This window comes from Lygodium microphyllum, chromosome 16 (assembly GCF_053477565.2).
Source record: "Lygodium microphyllum isolate KBCC chromosome 16, Lygodium_microphyllum_v1.1.10, whole genome shotgun sequence".
In the NCBI taxonomy this organism is placed as follows: Eukaryota; Viridiplantae; Streptophyta; class Polypodiopsida; order Schizaeales; family Lygodiaceae; genus Lygodium; species Lygodium microphyllum.
In genome coordinates this window covers 66,235,570-66,256,982 of record NC_141150.1, presented here as the reverse complement: position 1 = coordinate 66,256,982, position 21,413 = coordinate 66,235,570, and positions in this window count along the sequence as shown.

The following is a 21,413-nucleotide window of genomic DNA, read 5'->3' as shown; positions in this document are numbered from 1 at the left end:
TTTAAACGTCGCTATAAGGTCTATATCTTGTAGTGTAACCTGAAAAAAATCATAAAACACCTTGAAAAAGTACAAATGTTTATAATAATAGTGCCGAAAAAAAAATTCAATGAAGTGTATATACAAGGTACCTAAACAACTCGATCACACTTGTATCGCTCCACCCGTATTTTGCTTGCACACTTAAGAGTGCAAGCAATGTCTTCAGCTGAGATACTCGGCACCCATCATATAATGGTATGGATGCTTCCTCTCTAAGCGGATCAGAAGTCTTGACATCCATGGGAATCAATGCATCGATCATTGACTCCATCTCAGGCTCCAAGATTGTAGGTAGGTCTGGAAGGTTGCCTGTCTCCTCTGGCATTGACTGTATAGATTGGCCTTGCGAGTGGTGGATTGGCTCCTGCACTCCATCCATCGCACGTCCACGTACTCTTCTAATTGGCCGCAAAGGGTGCACTCCCCCCTGGGACGAGACATCACCTCCCTGGATAGAAAATTTGCCAGCAAGACCCAATCTTATTGTATATGGTATTCAATTAGCTTGCAAGTACAATGCATGATTGATATTAACTTCAAATTACCGTTTGCTAAAGATCCGCAATCGCCTGATCAATAATCTCAGATTGAAACTCGCCAAATTGTCGTATGTGTTCTATAGACAATCGGCGTTTTCGTCTAATTGCCAACTTGCATTGAGAGGAAGGACATGGGACACACTGATTAAGATACACCTCGCGATCTTGAACAATAGGACCTTCTTCGTTTTCCATCTTGTCTACGTTACAACAAATAATTTAATGACTTGTAATACAATTTGGGAAAACCCTTCACTCATTGTTTATTGGAGGTCACTTATGCTTCTCGAGATGTCTATTTGATGTGAGATCACTTGGGATGCTATGTCAATGTCTTGGCATGCTATTGGACTAATTTGAGCACTCATTTACTCAATTTTATAGAGGTTTTCACTTTTGTAATAAGTAGGGTTGAATGCTATTTTGTCAGAGAAACTTCATGCTTATTGCTTGTTGATGCTTATTGATTACTTTGCATGCTACACTAATGTCTATGGTTGATGCCATATACTTGGCCATGCTTCTAGAATGCACTTGGATTGAGATTGAAGCTTAGTCTCATTGAGTTTGACTGTCACTTCTCACATCAAGCATTAATTTAAGACACTTCATGCCTCTTATCATTGGATGATACATGAGCCATTTATTAGATATATTATAGTTAGACAATAGGACTGATTGTGACATGTACATGCTCTCTTGATACTCATTGGATGCAGTACCCCTATCATAGGATGGTTTGATGTTTTGTCTTGGATCTAGTACTTACATCTGTCATAGTGTTGTCAGTGGTATTTATATGCTTCTAGGTTATGTATTGAGCCTCAGTGCCCTCTCTCATTTCCTTTTCTCTCTCCTCTCTCTCTCTCTCTCATTTTTTCTCTCTCCTCTCCCTCTCATTTCGTTTTCTCTCTTCCTCTCCTTCTCTCATTTCATTTTCTTCCTTAAATGTTTTATTTGGAAAATATCTCTCTCTCTTCCTGCTACCTTTCACTCAAGAGGTCCTTCCATTTAAATGCTCCTAACACTCTCCAATGAGTTGCATTTAGATGAGTTACATTGTGAGTTCAATTTGAATGCAACCCATAGGGTGTTTTATCTAGAGAACTAATTTCATGTCGTAAGTAAAAAAATTTCACTAATTTCTTTCCTAATACAATTGATAAACATTAGACATAACTAATCCTCCATAGCAATCATTAGACATAGCAGTAGACATAACTAATTTCTTTCCTAATGCAATTGATAAACGTTGGACATAACTAGTCCTCCATAGCAATCATCAATCAATGCAATTTGAATCTCTACTACAAATGATTAGAGAGTTTTTGTATAAAAAATTGAGTTGTTGATTTCTATCTACTCTAATATACTCAACCAATCAAATCATCATGTCAAATCAATTCAGCCTCACAATCCAAGCATGGCTCCCTCAATTGGTTACGCCACTCCATTTTGCAATCCGTCCATTCCTCAAGTACTCCAACAAAGAGAAGAAGCATAGAAAAGAAAGAGGGATATCCCAACCTCATCTCAACTCCACCTCTCACCCTCCAAATTGTAGAAGAAGAAGGGGAAGAAGAGAAGAATGCAAGATAGGAGAGAAGCTTTACTCTTCTAGTTCCTCACTTAATTCCTCTCTCACTCTCCCTCTCCTCTCCCTCACCCTCACCCTCACCCTCGCCCTCGCCCTCGCCCTCAATGTGAAGCATAAGAAGATAGGATACAAGGAGAGAGAAGAGAGCTCTCAAGTTTGCACACACAAGAATGATCTATGCATACATCCTATGTTAATTTGAACACTTCAAAAAAGTGAATAGAGAGTTTTGCCCACAACCTCTTCCATTTCCTCTCTCTCCCTCCCTCTCCCTCTCCCTCCCTTCCCCTCCCTCTCCCTCTCCCTCTCTTTCTCTCTCATTTCCTCTCCCTCTCTCAATATATATACACAAATTATAAAAGCAAAAGGGAGAGGGAGAGAGAGAATGCACTCTCCCTCCCTCTCCCTCTCCCTCTCCCTCTCTTTCTCTTTCTCTTTCTCTCCCTCTCTCATTTCCTCCCTCTCCCTCTCCCTCTCCGTCTCCGTCTCCCTCTCCCTCTCCCTCTCTCTCTCTTTCTCTTTCTCTTTCTCTCCCTCTCTCTTTATCTTTCTCTCCCTCCCTCTCCCTCTCCCTCACTTTCTCTCTCATTTCCTCTTCTAAACAAGCAAAAGGAGAGAATAGACTCGGCGATGAGAAATGGCGAGTGTTTGGCGGCTCCTCTTTGTGATGAAGGCTCCTCCTCTCCTTTGCGAACGACGACAGCGGCGGCGGTGGCGGCAAGCCTTCTTTCTCTCCCTCTCTCACGACGGTTGCTCTCTCTCTCGCTCTGGCTCTCAAAACAGTAGACGAAAAAATGCGAAATAAACCCGCTCTCGGTTTCGACCTATTTTTTTCGCTGTGGGGCGTCACTATTTGTGTCGCTATGTGCATCGCATTTGCGACGCAAATAGCGATACAAATAGCGACGCCGCGACTTGCTTCGCTACCCACCGTCGCTATAGGCTTAAATCCTTGTAGTGCCATATGGTTCGTCATGGCATGCTTTCAATACTATGCTGATTTCATCCCCTACAACACATCTTCGCAATACTTCATCTTTGCCTCTTTTGTACAGTGCACCACCTAGCAAAGTGTAGGGGACTGATTCTAACAGAAGCTTCTTCTTCTCACGACTTGAGATGCCAGGAGGATACTGTTGAGTTGCCAAGAGGTTGGCTATGTCTACATACCATGGAGTAATTGTTTCAACTAGAAACAAGGAAGCATCAAGAAGGTCTGGATCATCCTGTTCCTCTTCTTTTGTTTGAGGGATCCATGATAGATAATCGGTGAGGACATGGGAATGACAAGGCTTAATGACCACTTCAAAATCAAACTCTTGGAATAGGAGCAACCATCTCATCAGTTATCCTTTAACATCTGCTTTGTTCATCATGAAGGAGAGGGCTTCATGATCCATGTAGAACTTAAAATGCGTTGACAGTAGATAGTGTCGAAACTTCTCCAGTGCAAACACCATTGCCAAGCACTCAAGCTCTATCACTGTGTAGTTCCATTCCTTATCAGTGACCTTTCAGCTTGCATAATATATTGGTTAATCTAATTTAGAAGGGCCCTTTTGACATAGGAAAGCACCTAGCCCTTCAACTGATGCATCTGTGTGCACATGGAACTCCTTTGTCCAATCAGGAGACTGCAAGATAGTTGCTTGGATAAGGCACTAATTTAGGGTATTAAAGGCCTCTTCACAGTCATCAGTCCAAAGGAAATCAGCATCTTTCCTTAGGAGCTTGTGCAAAGGGGCTACCTTGGTTGCAAAATGTGCAATAAATCTTTTGTAGTAGCCCACATGGCCAAGAAATCCTCTCAATTGCTTGAGGTTTGTTGGTGCTGTCAAGGCGGCAATCTTTTCAATCTTCGCCAGGTCTGTTGCAATCCCTTGTGCAGAGACAATATGGACCAAAAGAACTCTTGAAGAGATGCCAAAGACACATTTGTCGAGGTTGAGAGAAATCCCATACTCTCGGTATTTGTCAAAACATTGCTCAGGGTGTCCCCAATGCTCATGAATCAAACTATAGACACAAAAGTCATCAAGATACACCTCAATGAAATCATGCAAATGATTCTGGAAGGCATCCATCATTACTCGTTGGAAGGTGGCAGGATCATTACAGAGCCCAAATGGCATCACTCTGTAGGCATAGGTCCCCCATTCAGTGGTGAAGGTTGTTTTGGATTGGTCCTCTTCTACAATTTGGACTTGGTTATATCCGCTGAATCCATCCAAGAGGGAATACAGCTCATGGCTTGCCACTGTGTCCAACAGTTGGTCGGTAAAAGGAATAGGGAAATAATCCTTCTTTGTCTTCAAATTGAGCTTCCGAAAGTCCACACATATTCAAAGTTTCTCGTTCTTCTTGGGTACAACCACAATGGGCGAAACCCATTTACTATTAGCCACGAGATAAATGAACTCGGCTTCAAGAAGTTTCAATAATTCAGCCTTCACCAGAGCAGAATAATTAGGATTCATATGCCTTTGTCTTTGCCTTATAGGTTTGGTATCAAGCTATAGGTCAATGTGATGTTGACATACTATGGGATCAATCCCCTTTAGGTCTTTATATGACCGAGGAAACATATCTAAGTTCTCCTTGAGTAGGTCTCATAGGACCACTAGTTCTCCTTTTGGAAGATTGAGACCCACTTTTAGGTGGCGTTCATTACCGTCAGTATCCAGGAATGCTACTTGACTTTCACCTTTCACTTCGCGGATGAATGTCCCACGGATTGCTTCTGGAAAGAGGTCTGACTCTTTCAAGAGAGTAGTATCCTCATCTAATGTTTCACTAGAACCAGTGTCCTCTTTCTGAACAGATGACTCATTTTTCTGTTGAGGTTGCTGGAAGGGTATCAAAGCTTTGTTTGCTTCTTTGTGAGTGGCGCTTTCTTCTAGACTTAGGATTCATCTTCAAAGGATGCGTCCAGGAATGTCAAATAGCATGGACCTTCTAGAGGCCGAGGCTTTGAGGGCTTTGGCTTCTGTTGAGACAGGGGGCATCATCATCATATTTTCTATGGACTGAACAATTAGGGCGACAGGAGCCACTGGTGAACTTAATTTTTATGCTTTTAATCCATTGCTTATACAGATTTTGCATACTTTGTGGTCCATTAGCCAACCCAAATGGAACCATAGTCATTCCGTATAACACCGTGAGATCTTTGACCTTTGAGGTCTCTATAGGGACATCAAGAAGATCATCCACTATCAGAGGAAATTCTTTATCTACACTCTCATAACCTACTTTGTTTTCTTCCTCATCATTTTCATCCTCTTCCTTTGGAGGCTCTGTCTGTGCTTTTGTAGAGGCTCTGTAGGAGAAGAACAAATCTTGTGCCTCTACATCTTCTTCTGCTTCTGTCACAGCTTCTGACTCTACTTCTACCTTTGTCTCTGGCTTTGTGTCTGTTATTGTCTCTGGCTCTGGCTCTGTGTCTGTTACTGTTTGTGTGACTGTCTTTGTATTCGCTCTGTCTCTGTTCTATATCTGCTCTGTCTCTGTATATGTTACTGCTCTGTATATGTTCTGCTTCTGTTGGACTGTCATGTAATAGGGAGAACAGTATATCCATGCTTCTATTTCACTGTCAGAGGTGATTTTAGAAGTTAATTCTAGTTGAGGCAGCATGTATTCTCCCATGAACAAGGATTTTTCTTCCCTTGGTAGTTGGCTTACAGTGCCCACTGTTAGGGACTGTGCCTGTGTTTTCTTAGGAAAGATCTGCTTAACAACCTCTTCGTCTCCTGATGTACCATCTGTTACCTCGTTGGAGGAGTCAGTTATGACTTCAATGGATGTGAATCCATTGCCTTTTTGCGATCCATACAACTTCAACACCATTTTGTTGGGTCCTCTGCCTAGGGTCAGGTTTCCTTTGAACCAGTCTGTCCTAGCTCTTGCTTCAAAAAGCCAAGGTCTTCCCAACAGCAGAGGGTATGAGGTCCCATAAGAATTTGGTTTGACCACCAAATATGTCAGCCCCCAATAGTCTCTTCTTGCAAGGGTTGTTTTTATGTATGGGAGGATGCCCAACGGTTTAATTCTCTTTGGTCTGCCAATCTGATAAGCCACTATGTAGGTTGCATTCCTTGCAACCCTAAGTAGTTCATTGTCACATCCGTCATTATGTTTGCTGATGAGCCTCCATCAATCAATGCATCTGAAGTAAAGCATCCTTCAATCCATACACTAATCTCTGGGGTTCCAGGATCTAGGAAGGCATGAATGGGGCTACACCCATTTTCATCTTTCCTTTTTCTTCTAGTAATTGTAGCATCGGTACTTCCTTTGTTTCTGAAAGTGCTTCTATATCATCTATCTCCTGGATCTTTGGTCCTGTCTTTAGGACTGTCTCTGTGACTCTTTGTGGCACTGCAGTGCTCTGTACTGCACTGTTCTGTCCTGTACTGCTCTGTCCCTCTGTTGACAGGTTGAACTTCACAGTCTTGGCAGGAGAATTATTTTCATTCTAAACAACTAATTCCTTCTTCTTGGCACACGTGACATCGACAACTTCCAACTCTACCAAATTGGAGGCAGGCTCTTGTACCTTATGTTGGCTATCAGTGGCATTGGCCTTTACAAGGGCTGGAGTTGGACAATCCTTTGTAGTGTGGCCTTCACCTTTGCATCGAATGCATAAGGGCTTATAATCCACAGATCATCTAGGGTTTGGACAATTCGGGGAGATATGTCCCTTTTCTCCACACCTGTAACATTCTACTTCTGATCTCCAACCACTACCAGACTGTCGTCCTCTGTAACTTTGAGAGGGAAACCTCCTTGGACCGAAATTAGGACCAAATTTCCTAAGCTTTGGTCCAATATCCTGTGTTTTCATTTTGGATTCCAGTGAGTTGAATCTTGCATTTTCATCCTTCTGTCTTCGTTCATGCATCTCTTTCAGAGAGCAAATATCCTCTATATGGTTCTTCCACAAACAATAGGAATAGAAGGCTCTAGGAATGGTTGGTTTTTGGGTGCATTCAGTGGCTAAATGTCCCACTTTATGACACTTTCTGCACCATGTATTAGAGCGCATCACATCTCTTTCATCTCCCACAGGAGTGGATATATTGGCGGTATTCACCTTCAGCGTCTGTAGCTACTCTATAATCACATCCAGAAGCTCTTTCTTGATGCTTGCAAACAACTGAGTTGGATAAGTAGTCCTTCAGATTTTCACCTCCTGAAGTACTTGTAGTAGGGTTTTGGGAAGCTTCTGTAATTACTGTATACATTGGTTGGGTCGATCCAAAAGGTCCTCTGTTCTGGTTCTGATTCAGAGCTCCTCTTGAGACTTGGGGTTGTTGGTAGGATTCCACTGTTGTTGAGTCGCTATTGGAGGAACTGTTTGAGGCCACTGTTGTTGTGGTTGAACCATCATTTGAGGCACTGTCGTCTGTGGTGGCCACAATGGATTAGGTGCATTATACCGCAGTACTGTTTGCATCTGGGGATAGGGGTAGGGAACTGTCCCTAGGACTGCGTTTGGTGGGTATACCATTCCCTGACATAGGAGAGGTAAGACTCCTCTTCTTGGAGTCATTGACAGCCTTGCTTCAACTTCGTCATACAATTTGCACCTTCCACTACAGCTTGCAAATTGACTGGTCTTCTGAATTCCACAAACTTGTGAACTTCTGGTTGTAGGCCTCTAAGAAACACTCCTTTTGGAATGCCTTCGTCTAGATGATGGTTAGTCCATCTCTTCAGGATGGATTCCATTCGTGAGGCATAAGCTTCTACTCTTTCTCTAAAGGACTAACTTAGGTTCATGAACTCCTCTCACATCCGCTCTTCAAAACCTTCACACCTGAATATAGTGAGGAAGGCCAACTTTAGGTCGTCCCATGTGCCAAAATTTCCTGCTGCTTGTTTCTCATACCATTGAAATGCCGCGCCCTTGAAAGTGGCGGGGAATATTGCTAACTAATGCTCAGGGGTTCTTGCATTGTTAGCTACACATGCTACCATAAATTCTGCTACATAAAGATCAGGGTCTTCGTTGTACTCTCCCTTAAAAACTGGCAATGGGACTACATTTATTGGCCTGTGTCATCAATATTTCCAGGACGAATCTGACTAGGAACGGGACCTTGAGTTGCCATGGGAACTTCTGTAAAGAGTGTTTTTAGGGCGTCAAAGGAGGCTTCTGTTGTGAGCTCGTTCTCAGCTTTGATTTTTGCCTTCTCTCTTCTCACATACCTCTAGACTCGTTCTAATGCTTGCCTCTCGATTGCATCATTCATCAGGGGCTTGGCTCCAAGCAGTTGATCTGTACTCAACGGGATAGTATCAGAGAGGGCTTCAGTCTTTGAGGGATTCTTTGGCCAACATCTCTTCTACTTCCTTCTTTTCAACATCTCTGAATTGGAGATATTCCGTTTTGAAAGTATCAAAACTCATTCTTCTTAGGATCGTTGTTGTGCCATTATAATAATGCCAACTTCTGAGGGTTTCAACAGTGTATGTTGTGAAAAACACTCTGTCTACCGACTTCCAATGGGTTGCTAATTGGACAAATAGAAGATTATCAGTGCACCGAGCATCCCACGTATCTTGCTATTGAGCATCCACAAACAAATTCCAACTCTTTTCCTTCTTGTTTTCGTATACTTTGACATACCACGACTCCTGAAGCTTCTTCACAATTTTCCACTTGATGATGTCTGGAAACTTCTCAATGAATGCTAAATCTTCCATGGATGGTCATTCTCTCTATTTCTGCTCTTTAGTTTGTTCCGAAACAGTTTGCCACCAAGATGCAAGTCTCTGCTGCTTCAACAGGAAGAGGAAACAATCCACCACATAGAGCATGCATCATGATGGTGATATGTTTCCGCCATTGTGGGATGAAATTCTTGTAGAAAGTGGCTTTGATAATGAGAATCTCCAGCTCTTTAGTGGAAGAAGGAACTTTGCAAACATCCATTGAATTCTTCTCTTCTTGACAATGTCATTTCCTTCATTTTTAGCCTCTTCTGGTACTTGTGGATGGCAAGTTTCCCCGGCTGCGCATCAAAAACATGGATCCTCAAGAGGAACACCAAGGAAAAGGGGATTCTACTGCAAGAAAATCTATCTTATAACATCAACAAGCTTTTATTTCATTCTCCTGATGACCAAAACAAAGAAAACAACAAATCTTCATGCAACATCATAGTAGATATCTCCCACGGATTTGATAGAATCAATCATAATATTTAACATCTTTATAGAATCCATAAATAGAACAAAGAATATAAAAGAATACACCATCTTTTGAATGGAAATAAATCACATAGTATTCATCTTCAATGTCTTCATAGTTCTCTCTCTCAATCTATAGTTACACTGTTTTGATAGATTTTTCTATCTCTGACTCTCCCTCTCTCTCTCTCTCAATAGTACATCATCTCCTCACTACATTACTCTCATAATAACCCTCAATAATCCTTCTTAGGTTGTGGATACTATATCTGATGTGAAGAGGAACCATAGCCACTATAGTGTCTCTTCACAGCTCACTACTGTCATTGCCACTTAGTCTTCTCTTCAGTCTTTAGCAGCTGCTTCTTCCATTTGTTTTAGCTCTTTTGAACTTAGATTCATCCTTTCAAAAAGTTAGAAAAATTTCCCAAAGTCACACATAATTTCTATAGACCACTTATAGAAGATCTACAGAACAGTATAATACAGTACTAGTGCAGATACAGAACACTTACAGAGCAGAGACAGAGCTGATACAGAGGCTCTACAGAAGGTTTATAGAGGGTTACAGAAGATCATCAAAACCTCATAACTCATACTAAAACCATTCCAAACTATCAAAAACTATTCAATAGGCTTCCAAAAGATCTCAATCTTCATCAATCAATCAATACATGCTTCATACAGAAGAAAATCAGAACAAAACTAAAGCTATACAGAAGGTATATAGAACCAATCAAAACCTCAATAGAATCTATCAGAACATTACAAAGCTTCATATCTCTACTGAGAATCATCATGAACTTCCAAAACATAATCAATATCATCCAAAACACTCTCAAACACTTTCATTATCAACCATACATCACTCTAAATCCATCAAAAATCAAATTTAGACCTCAAAAACAACAAAAATCAGTCAAAAATTCAGTCTTTTTCCACTCTCAACACTCGCAGACTTGCTTGAACTGCTCTATGAAGCTATATGGGTCATTATTTGGCAGGTACTTGTCTAGTTGCTTTGCCATGACAGGGATTCTTGAGTGGCTCTCAGAGCACTGGTTTACTCCTAATCCTGCAAGCAACAAGGTTACCATTGTAGCAACACTCTACTTTGCTGATGATTTGTCTAGCACTTGCTTTGTAAGAAGCTCCCTCAGCGTGAGATCACCTTCCAGCCCTCTTTTCCTCTTTGCATTAGGGCTTGTCGTATTTCTGATTGCTAGGGCTAGTACTAGTTGAATCTCTTACATTTCTGTATTCTAGCTCAAGCTTCTTTCTTGTGCTATTTCTTGATTATAGGCCACTATGCCCTATAAAGCTTCTTGTGCTAGTCTCCTCTTCTCATCAAGGTCCACTATGATATCCTCAGACATCCTATCCTGGTTGTTTGTTTGGGTCTATAGATCGTAATTGGCAACTAGCCACTAGATTTCTGTCAGGAAACCACCTAAGTCAAGCTCTTCATCACATCCATTATTAGTACTTTCCTCTGCCATGTTTGTGGTCTCACGCTCTTCCAAGTTCTTGATGAGATTAATCAAGTCGGGTAGATCCACTCCTCCAATGGTGTTGTCCTTTCTTGGTCCTATACTTGGGGTTCACAATCACCCGGTGACTATGTTTCAAGGTCTTCTCATACTAGTGGGTCCATTCTGATGGTTAGGTCTGAGTGAGTTCCTTATTATTTAGAAACAGTCCTCAGCTTAGACTCACTCGGTGTGTGTGTGCGTACTATCTTTTGTGCACTGTGCTAAATCAGGCTTTCAATGTTTCTAAAGTGCACTTCAAGTGTTGGAAAACAATGTGAGAGTACAAAGTGAAAATTCATCTTTCGCACTCTCATCTATGTGCTTGGCGGGCTCTAGGCTCGAATCTTGGCCCTTCTGATGGTCTCTACGGTCTATGCTACATCGTTCAGTGTTCAGGGTCAAATGGGGTCTGTTGGGTAGCCCAAGGCTCTTAAGTGTCTCGAATATGTTGATGTGAGTATTAGCACTGTGCTTGGCCATTGGGCTACATTTTCTAAGGTTAAATTTCTATTGCGGGTTGTGCTCTTTGTCACTCCAAACGCGCTAAATTTGTCAATTTTGATGTGTCAAAATTTGGTCCGATTCTGCAGTGTTCGATTTCAGGAATTAGACATCCGATTTGACAGGTGTACAATTTTGAATGGTCTGATTATGGGATGTCAAATTCTAAGAATCGGATAGGGTGTGTCTGATTTAACAAGTTAAGTTGGTCTAATTTGAGTATATCTGACTTCCAAAATCGGACAGGGTCATGGAAGAGTCTGATTTCTAAAATCAGACAAGGTCAGGTCCGTCTGTCCAATCCTCAGGATCAGACATGTGGTAGTGATTCAATTATTGGCACGTCCGAGTCCGATTTAATGGGCCCTATTGGACTGATAAAGTTGATTCAAGTGTTGCTTGTCCAATTCTTAGAATCGGACGAGTGCATGGCAATTGAGCTCCATATTCTAAGAATCAGATGCCTGCGAATCATGTCCAATTCTGTCCAACATGTAACTAGCAACAACGCAAATCTCTTTGCACCAATGATTTTTGGCCATGCACGCTAGCAAGATTCACCTGAATCCAAGCTTAAATGCACAAAAAGGTTTCTACACACCTAATCCATGCAAAAAACTCCTATGGCCTTTGATCGATTCACTGGAAGCACCAAGTCTTGCACAAGCTCTCTCTCTCTCTCTCTCTCTCTCTCTACTGTAGAACCTAAAAATGAGGTCTCCCTTGCCTCCTAGGGTCTTAAACCCTTATTAGGCTCAACCTTTATCTACCTAATCACCCCTCATGCAATTCTAACACCTCCAAGCACTCTTTTTTCCAATTTTTCTCCATGTTTGTACCCTATTTAATAATAGAAACCCTAAATTTTTTTCCTTCAATTTCTTGGTTCTAACCTACGCTAAGTGCAATGAAAATCAAAAGCAAAATATTGATATGATTCCTTCTACTTGCCTAATCATCAAAAAACCAAAATACTTACTTATTGCAGAGATTAAAAATAAAAAATCTCCTATATATCTCAAGCTTGGGTTTGAGGATGAACCCCTTACTTTGTCGCTCAATTTGAGGCATGCAAGTGCTCAAGAAACTTGAATCCCTTGGTCCTGGAAAAATGGAACCAAAATGTAGAGGCAAGCTCACGCTCAACTGCCAAGGCCCATAGACCACTTATTGTTCAATCGTTCCAAGTGAACACCTATGGCTATCTCTCACCTAGCTAATGCGCCTTCAATCCTACCGGGGTGTAGTGAGCTTGCCTTGATACCCAAATGAGTTGCCTCCTTCCTTAAGCACACTATTAGCTCCACGATTTGTGATGCAAGCTCAAGGAATCTCAAGCTTTCACCTTCAAGCTTCATCCTCCATAGCCGTGCGCGAGACAAGAGAAGAGAAGAGAAGAGAAAAAGAGAGGATATGATGGAGAGCTTTTTCTCCTTGATCCCTCACCCTCACTCTCTCACACTCCCTCTCTCAAGAACACACAAGCAAGCAAGAAGGAGAGAAGAAGATGAGTTCACTTTGCCACATACCAAAGAATGAGCTCCTCATTCACTTTTCAACTTTATATACAAAACCCTAAATCCATTTTGGGTGGTCATCCCCTTATTCCCTTTTTTACATGGCCAGCCATGGCCTAGGCCCCTTTTTCCATTGTCCTCCTATCTTCCTAGCTTCCTTCCTACCACCCATCTACCTTTACAATTTGCACAAGAGGGAGCCTGGCCCTCTTTTACAAAAATTTTAGCGGTGCCTCGCATTAGAAGGTGCACTTTTTCCTTTATCTTAGCTTTTGAGACTGCCCTTGTTCTTTCAATCATTTCCCTTCCTGCTTCTTCCATTGTGTCTGGCTTCCTTCTGGGCCACCTCTTTTAGGTCCAGACTTGAGCTTTTTTACTTTTTTCACTTTTTCTTGTGATGCAATTAACAAGATGTATGGCAAGAAGATCCACTTATGAAATGTTGAATAAAAATTGCAAGATCTAGACACCCAATTACACTTACCAAGGCATATAAGATGTAAGAGACCCAATTTAGGGCATCCAGATATTATCAGGAACATACTCTTCACCTTTATATCTAGCTTCCATGGTTTCTTTCTTTTTTTCCTCTTCAACTCATTCTCATCTCTCCTCTTAGCTTCATTCATTACAAGTGGTATCAGAGCATCAGGCTTTGGTCCTTTTCTTCTTTCTTCATTCTCCATCTAGTTTCCCTTTTAAGTCTAAAACCTTAGTTACTCAAGTCACATCTACAAGTACAACGGGAAGGACCACAATTAGTTACACCTTTTTGGAGCAAGCAAGGCCTATGGCTGGAGACTTAGACATATATAGAAGTAAAATGGCTAACTTAGTAGGTCATCACTCATTTTCATGCAAAAGACTATCTATCTCCCGGCATGGCTGAGGATAATCATGAGAAAATTGAGGAGGATATTACCACTCCCTAAACAAACAAGATTTCTTTTGTAGGTAGAATTACACTAAGATGACGGTGTCTCAAAAACCAGCAATATGATGCTTAAGAACATCCAAACTCCATTGTCATCTATCATATAATGGAAATCAAAGAGATCCTTAAACGAGAAGTAAATGTGGTCATTCGACAGTAGTGCCAAGAGACCCAAAACCACTTCATGTACCAAATTCAAGACATGTAGATGTGAAAGGAATGACAAGTCCATTGACAACATTGCAAAGACTACAATTGATTTTGAGTTTGAAATCAAAACCTTCTCTCCCACTATAATATCATGATTATCAGGATGTGAAATTATAACAAGAATATACATCAATCAAATATGCATTAGACCTCTCAAAATGTAGATCCAAGTGTATGCAAGAGTGAAAAAAAGATTTATGATAATTCTCACAATCATCCATATAACCTAATAGGAGCTTTGTAGGCTAGTTTATGATATCTTATTCACTAAGTAATTTTTGGTAGATTTAGTATATTGGGATAATCACAAATTCACATGTTGATCTAGTCAACTAGCAACCAAAGCAAGAGGAGTAGTAGACAATGGATAATAGTTTAGAATTAACTTTAAAATAAATAGAGTAATGATTATATTATATAGTCATGGTTCTTCAATGCCTAGATTCAATGGACTTCCTAGTGTTTCATGTTAGAGATATATTTGCATTGATAGAAAAAGTAGTCAAAAACATGCATGCTAGTTTAAGTTCTAGGCTTTGTTGCTGCCAATTCAATAGATTGTGTGCATGTATGGCTCTTTCTAGTAAGCAATTTTAATAAAAGCAAGGATTGAAACCAAAAATAGTTTTTGTGAATATGGTAATTTAATAATACCACTATTTATGATGATGATAAGGAACCATTCCTAACCTTGCTAAGTTTTCCTATGATGCTCACAACTAGCAATAACAATTGTGCTATTATTCAAGCTGTGAAGATTGAATTGAGGTATAGCAATGCATGGGTGGTGTGTCTTAGTTAAAACCTTCAACAAAAACTTGAGTAAACTGTAGAATAGCTTATGATGGTACAATCAATAATATTGTGGGCCATTTCATGATAAGAAAAGGATATCACCACTAAGCTTACATACATTTTCTATGACATTCTAGCTTCCTCTAACATGTATGCTTGGAAACCCTTTGATATTAATGTGAGAAAATAAGTGAGTATACATAGGATAGGTTCCTCACTTAGCCAAATACTTGAGGGTGTGCTGAAGGGGAGGGGTGTCACCAAAAAATATATAAGTCTATCACGTGGATTCAATACAATGGATTTTTAGATTCTCTTTCTCATCCATTATTTATATATTGAAGGTATCACTAGGGTGGATTCAAGACAATGGATTTTTAAATTCTCTTTCTCATCCATTATTTATATATAGAAGGTATCACTTAAAGGGGTATTCATAGATTGAATGGGAAATGGGTGTATTTTACTCATAAAAAATTCATATATAAAGGGCTTTTTGAATAGGCCTTGAATGCCTGTGACAGGGAACATTTATATGTAGTGAACCCCATAGGCCCAAATACATAATTTGTAGGTCATTTTACATAATGTGTCCCCTTACCCTTTAATGGTAGTGAGAATAATGGTAATGATCTAGTCACTTGAAATCTTCAAAACTTGGAATGTAACACTAGCTCTATGTATCCAGAGAAAATATGTGAGTATACATAGGATAGCTTCGTCACTTAGCCAAATACTTGAGGGTGTGCTGAAGGGGAGGGGGTTCACCAAAAAATATATAAGTCTATCACGTGGATTCAATACAATGGATTTTTAGATTCTCTTTCTCATCCATTATTTATATATTGAAGGTATCACTAGGGTGGATTCAAGACAATGGATTTTTAAATTCTCTTTCTCATCCATTATTTATATATAGAAGGTATCACTTAAAGGGGTATTCATAGATTGAATAAGAAATGGGTGTATTTTACTCATAAAAATTTCATATATAATGGGATTTTGGAATAGGCCTTGAATGCCTGTGACAGGGAGCATTTAATATATGTAGTGAACCCCATAAGCCCAAATACATAATTTGTAGGTCATTTTACATAATGTGTCCCCTTACCCTTTAATGGCAGTGAGAATAATGGTAATGATCTAGTCACTTGAAATCTTCAAAACTTGGAATGTAACACTAGCTCTATATATCCATAGATAGACAACTTGTAGAGGTTGTTTTGGGCCATATTAAGGTTGTGTCGATTATTTGTAGATAGACGTCATGTGTAGAAGATATACCACTCTAGGAAATAATGCCATGAGATTTACTCATTCATGAATTATCATGATTATCCAAACTCAAATGAAGTCTCATTGACTTACTCACTCAACACAAACACTTACTCACACACACACACACACACACACACACACTCTCTCTCTCTCTCTCTCTCTCTCTCTCTCTCTCTCTCTCTCTCTTATATATATTATAAGAATACCTTAGAGTTGTGTTGCACCTATGGGCAACAATGGGATCTATGAGCAATAGCTATGACCTAGCACCCATGCACTTATAATGAAAGATTGGTAATGGATGAAAAAAGCTATCGATAGACGCACCCACTATTGTGAGACTATATATTCAGTGAAAGGAAAAGCAAGGAAATACATCCATACAAATATTTTGAATATGTGCTTATGGGTCACAAATAGAATCTTTACAAGTTTTTTAGGAAGCAAAACCCTTTTATCAAAATAGTTTGAATATCCATTAGTAAGTTCAATTAACTTAGTAAAAAGTTTGGATGGAATAAATTAAATGCAAGGACTTATATTAAGTGGTACGAGTCATCCAAATGCAAAAATGTAAAAAAATGATGTATTTTATGAAAAACAATATTTTCAACTATTTTGAGAAGATTTTGGCAATTCTAACCACATTGACTTGTAGATCACGGTCCTTTCAATCGTTTTGAATGCTTGGATAATCATATTTAAAGTTTATATGACAAAGTTATGAACAAAACAAGTTGTAGCCAAACTCAAGGCCTACACAAAATTAAAAACTAGAAAAAAGCAAAAGGCAAGGCATAAAAGGCAAAAGCCTATGCTTTTAATGTGAAAAGCAAGGGACTAAACTTTGATATAAGATGCATAGATTGATGTATAAAGGCCTCACAATCAAGAGAGTTGGGAAAAATTGCAAGCGTTGATATACAATTAAATCTAAAGAGTGAGGTGTTCACGCTCAGGCTCCTTCAGCCCAAGAAGGATGCAAAACACAAATATCAAAGAGTTGTTCAAGTATTGTTTTGGTTTCTTTCCAGCATTACCAACTTAGATGTTATTCATTATATTAGGATATTGTATTTGAGTATTACTTGTCTTATATAGTGCTCATAAATTATAATACACATCACTACTTGTTGGAGTCAATCACCTTTTATATTTTGTATTGTTTGAACTCATTATCCCCTAAGGATTGTGGCTTAACACAAACCCCCCCTCCCCCCCCCCCTCGACATTTTAGTGAATCCAATGTAAAAAGCCATATCCAAACTCAACAAGATGGGAAATCCTTCATTGACTACACAAATGTCAGAATCTAGTGAAAATAGAATCTTTATAAGATTTTTAGGGAGCAAAACTAGTCCATCAAAATAGACAAAAGTTTTAATAACTTAATAAGAAGTTTGGATAAAATAAAATACCTATAAGGACTTTTCTTAAGTGGTACAAGTCATCAAAACCCAAAAATGTAAAAAAAGAAAATTTTAAAAATAGTGTTTTTAGCTATTTTGAGAATATTTTCACGAATCATCCCATGTTACTTTGTAGATCAGGGTCACTTTGATCGTTCAGAGTCCTTGGATGACCATATTGGGAGTTTGCATGGTAAAGTTATCACCAAAACAAGTTGCATTTAAGGACTTAGGGCATGCATAAAAATGAAAATATGAAAAAGCAAAAAGCAAGGCATAAAAGGTAAAAGACTAGTATGCTTTTAACATGAAATCAAGGCAATGGAATTTTATACAAGATGAATAGATTGATGTATAAAGGCATGGGCAATCAAGAGAGCTAGGTAAAATTTCAAGAGTCGATATACAATCAAAGCTGAAGATTGAAGTGTTCATGTATGCCTCGGCTTTCTGAGGCGATCCGAGACATGAACATCGAAGAGTCCTTAAGTTGTTCTTTGGGTTTGTTTCTAGGGTATTCTAAAAAGATATTCTTGATCATATTAGTGTATTTTAATTTTAGGATTACTTGGATTGTATAGTGCTCATAAATTATCATTCATGTAGAGTTACTTCTTGGACTCAAATGGCATTTTATCTTTCACTAGTTTGAACTCATTACCCCCTGTGGATTGCGGCTTAACACAAACCTCCCTGACAACGCTTACTAGCTAGCAAACATTGTAGAATGATGACTTCTAAATAGGAAACCTTAGTGCTGCTAGCCTTGTGTCACCACTTGTATTTTCACAGGGGCTAGCAACAAAAATAGAGGGTTTAGAAGTACAAAGTAAACAAGTTTCTTCAATGACTAGGTGGTGACAATTGTAACAATATCTGGTGTGCCAATGGTTAATATTAGCAGATTCAAGAATAGAAGCTTTGACATTCATGTTCGGTCATAGTTATTAGAGGTTAGGGTTGTGGTGATCCACAACTCTTTCTGCTATCACACATAAGATTTCCTACTATGAGATGTGAGCACGGAGGAATGTATCTCCCTTTTTGTTTGAGACCGAGCTTTGAAGATGCATTGACTCGTTTCATAGCGATTTTGACATGATCCTTAAATTCTTCGTTAACCAACTACCATGCGGACTTGAGATTATCCACTACCGATTATACACATGCGCGCGCGAACGAACTCCTTCCACGTGTCACAAGGATTGCTGCTCTCACGCGAGAGACGTCCAGATGTAGAACTTTGAAATCTAATAAGGACGACCAAGACTTCCATCATGTAGTTGTTAATGAATCGTTCACAGCAAGGTTCGGCAAAAATCTAGAACTTGTTCACCTCAACAAAAATCTTTCTCAATTCTTTGGAAGAAGGAAATAAATCCTCTTCAAATTTCTCAAAATATAGTTATATTTGTTAAATATATGTATAAGATACCCTCTCAATGGGGGATACTTCCTTCTCACATGATAATGAAAAGGATTTACTTCCTCTTCCTAAAAAATTATTTCCCGAACCCTGGTTCAAAGGATGTGTCAATGCGCAACGTGATTGCGACAGTGGCCAGTAATAATAATATTACGGTACTGCAGCTCAAATTGCTCAATATATTATATTACCACAGGAGTAATAATAATATTACTGTACTGCAGCTCAATATTCTAATTCCTTTCGGACCTTGTCAGCCGGCTGGCAGGCCATGTTCCTTTGCAAATAATTGCAACTTGCAAGAGCAGTAGAGGTTTAGACAAGGTCTCCTATGAAAGCTACAATCTCACAAGATCAATCCTTAGTACTTATCCTCTCGTCTCGCTTTGTAGTTGTCATTATCTAACCTGCACTGATCGCTCGGTCCCCGCCAGTGGCTCTCTCTCATTAAAACAGCTTTTCGTTTCTCACTCACTCGTGATCATTATTTTATTCTGAAAGTTGCCTCACGAGTCACGGCGTGTCCCCTAGTCATGGTACGCGGCACGCGCCTACTAGCTAATTATTTGAAACCTTCATTTCCCTTTGTATTGGTATTAGGTAACATTAGCTCTCAAGCTTATTTGCCTTGATGTACTCTTTGACTCACAGATGTTGTTGCAATTCTTTCCAAAAGTAGCATCTTTTATTGATCCTTTCGGCTCCCTCCAATTATAAATTGTGTAGATTAGGTGCTATTTTTAGCTTAACATTATGAATAATTCAATGTAATGGGGATTTTCACATGCTCAAGGCTCAAACCAGACAAGAAGGTAAGATGGCTAGTCTCATACCATGAGAAAACGTAATGAGAAAGAGGAAATCACACACAATAGCAACCAACAACACAATAACAATGTAAAGTAAACAATAGTAGACTTTATTCAATAGAGAAAGGCCACTGATGGGGTTGCCAAGTACAAGTGATGGGCTAATGTCCAAACCCAAAACTAGAACTAAGAAGCTTAAGTAGCTCTCGTAGAATAATACATATAATGTTGAGTATGGGATAGACTTAGTACTCGTCTATACTCTCTCGAGTATACAATATAGTATCTTCATTTATTAAAGTATGCAAGTTCACACCATCTCATCAGTAAGGTTTCAATAATATTTTTTTAAAGCACAAAGGCAACTGCCAATTAGTGCATAGCATGCACCTTCTACTTAGCACACATGCAAATAGCTACAAATTGACACATTGGCAACAATTCACTACTAATTAGTATATAAGACATACTAATTAAGAGGTCACTACTAATTAGCATGCAAATTTTTATCAATGGGATTTCCTTATTTGAAGGCACAAAGGGAGGATATAAAATTTATTTTGAGGATGATGATGTCATACAGATTTTTGTCTAGTGTGGAAACCCTTCAACCATGACATGAATCAAAGCAATATATGCTCAGAGACAAAGAGACAAAATAATTCACTATTAAGTGCTTGGCTTCATAAATATGCTTGCATTCACATGTACTTGGAGTTTGAGTTGTCTCTTCGGGAAAATGTAGTCTCAAATAAGAGCTTATGTGATATGGATCAAGGGAAGAAGTGGAAGCAAGTAAGATTTGATTGGTTCAAGTATGGGCATCTTTACTTCTGCTATTGTATACCTGCAATGAAGTGTAAAGGCTTGGGGCATAATGGCCAATGTTTAAACAAATTCAAGAAATGGTGTGTAATACTCTAGCTATCCTTGGGATTGAGAATGGTATAACCCAATAGAAAAAGTAGCACTTAAATCTTAGCTTTTAGCTAGCTTTAAGCTAGATTTTTGAAAAGGCATGAGGCGATATTGCATGGTCCCTTCTTGGGAGGAAATGATCATATATATGGTGATACTTTTCGAGGATTGAGAGCCATATTTTAGGAAGGAATCAACATGATTGAGAGGAGGTTTTGGTGTGCTTGAGGGAATGCAAAGGGAGAGTAATGCAAGGAGTTGACTAAGACACTCCAAGTCATCGACCAAGGGAGGACAAGCACTATAGAGATAGAAGCCATCTTCTGCAATGTTGTGTTCCTAGAGGGAGAAGACAACCTGAACCAAAATAGTTGGTGAAGGTGGAAACGAGTGGAGACTTTGAGTTCAACTAATTATATTACATGCTACAGGTGAGTGTTGAAGAAGACATATAAGAGGATGCAAATATGATCAAATAGGGATGCAAAAAAAGGATGTTAAACTTATAAAAGAGGCACAATAACTAGCCCATCTTACACTACTTACTCCAAGGCTCAAATTAGCCATATTGAGGTTGCCTGTGTTGAGACTATTAAGGCTGTAATTAGCCCTATAGAGGATCATGTGAAAGAGCTTGAAGTTGATGAGATGGACGTTGTATATAATTTGTGAGTGCTGATGAGGAAGAATATGAGGCTAAAGTCTT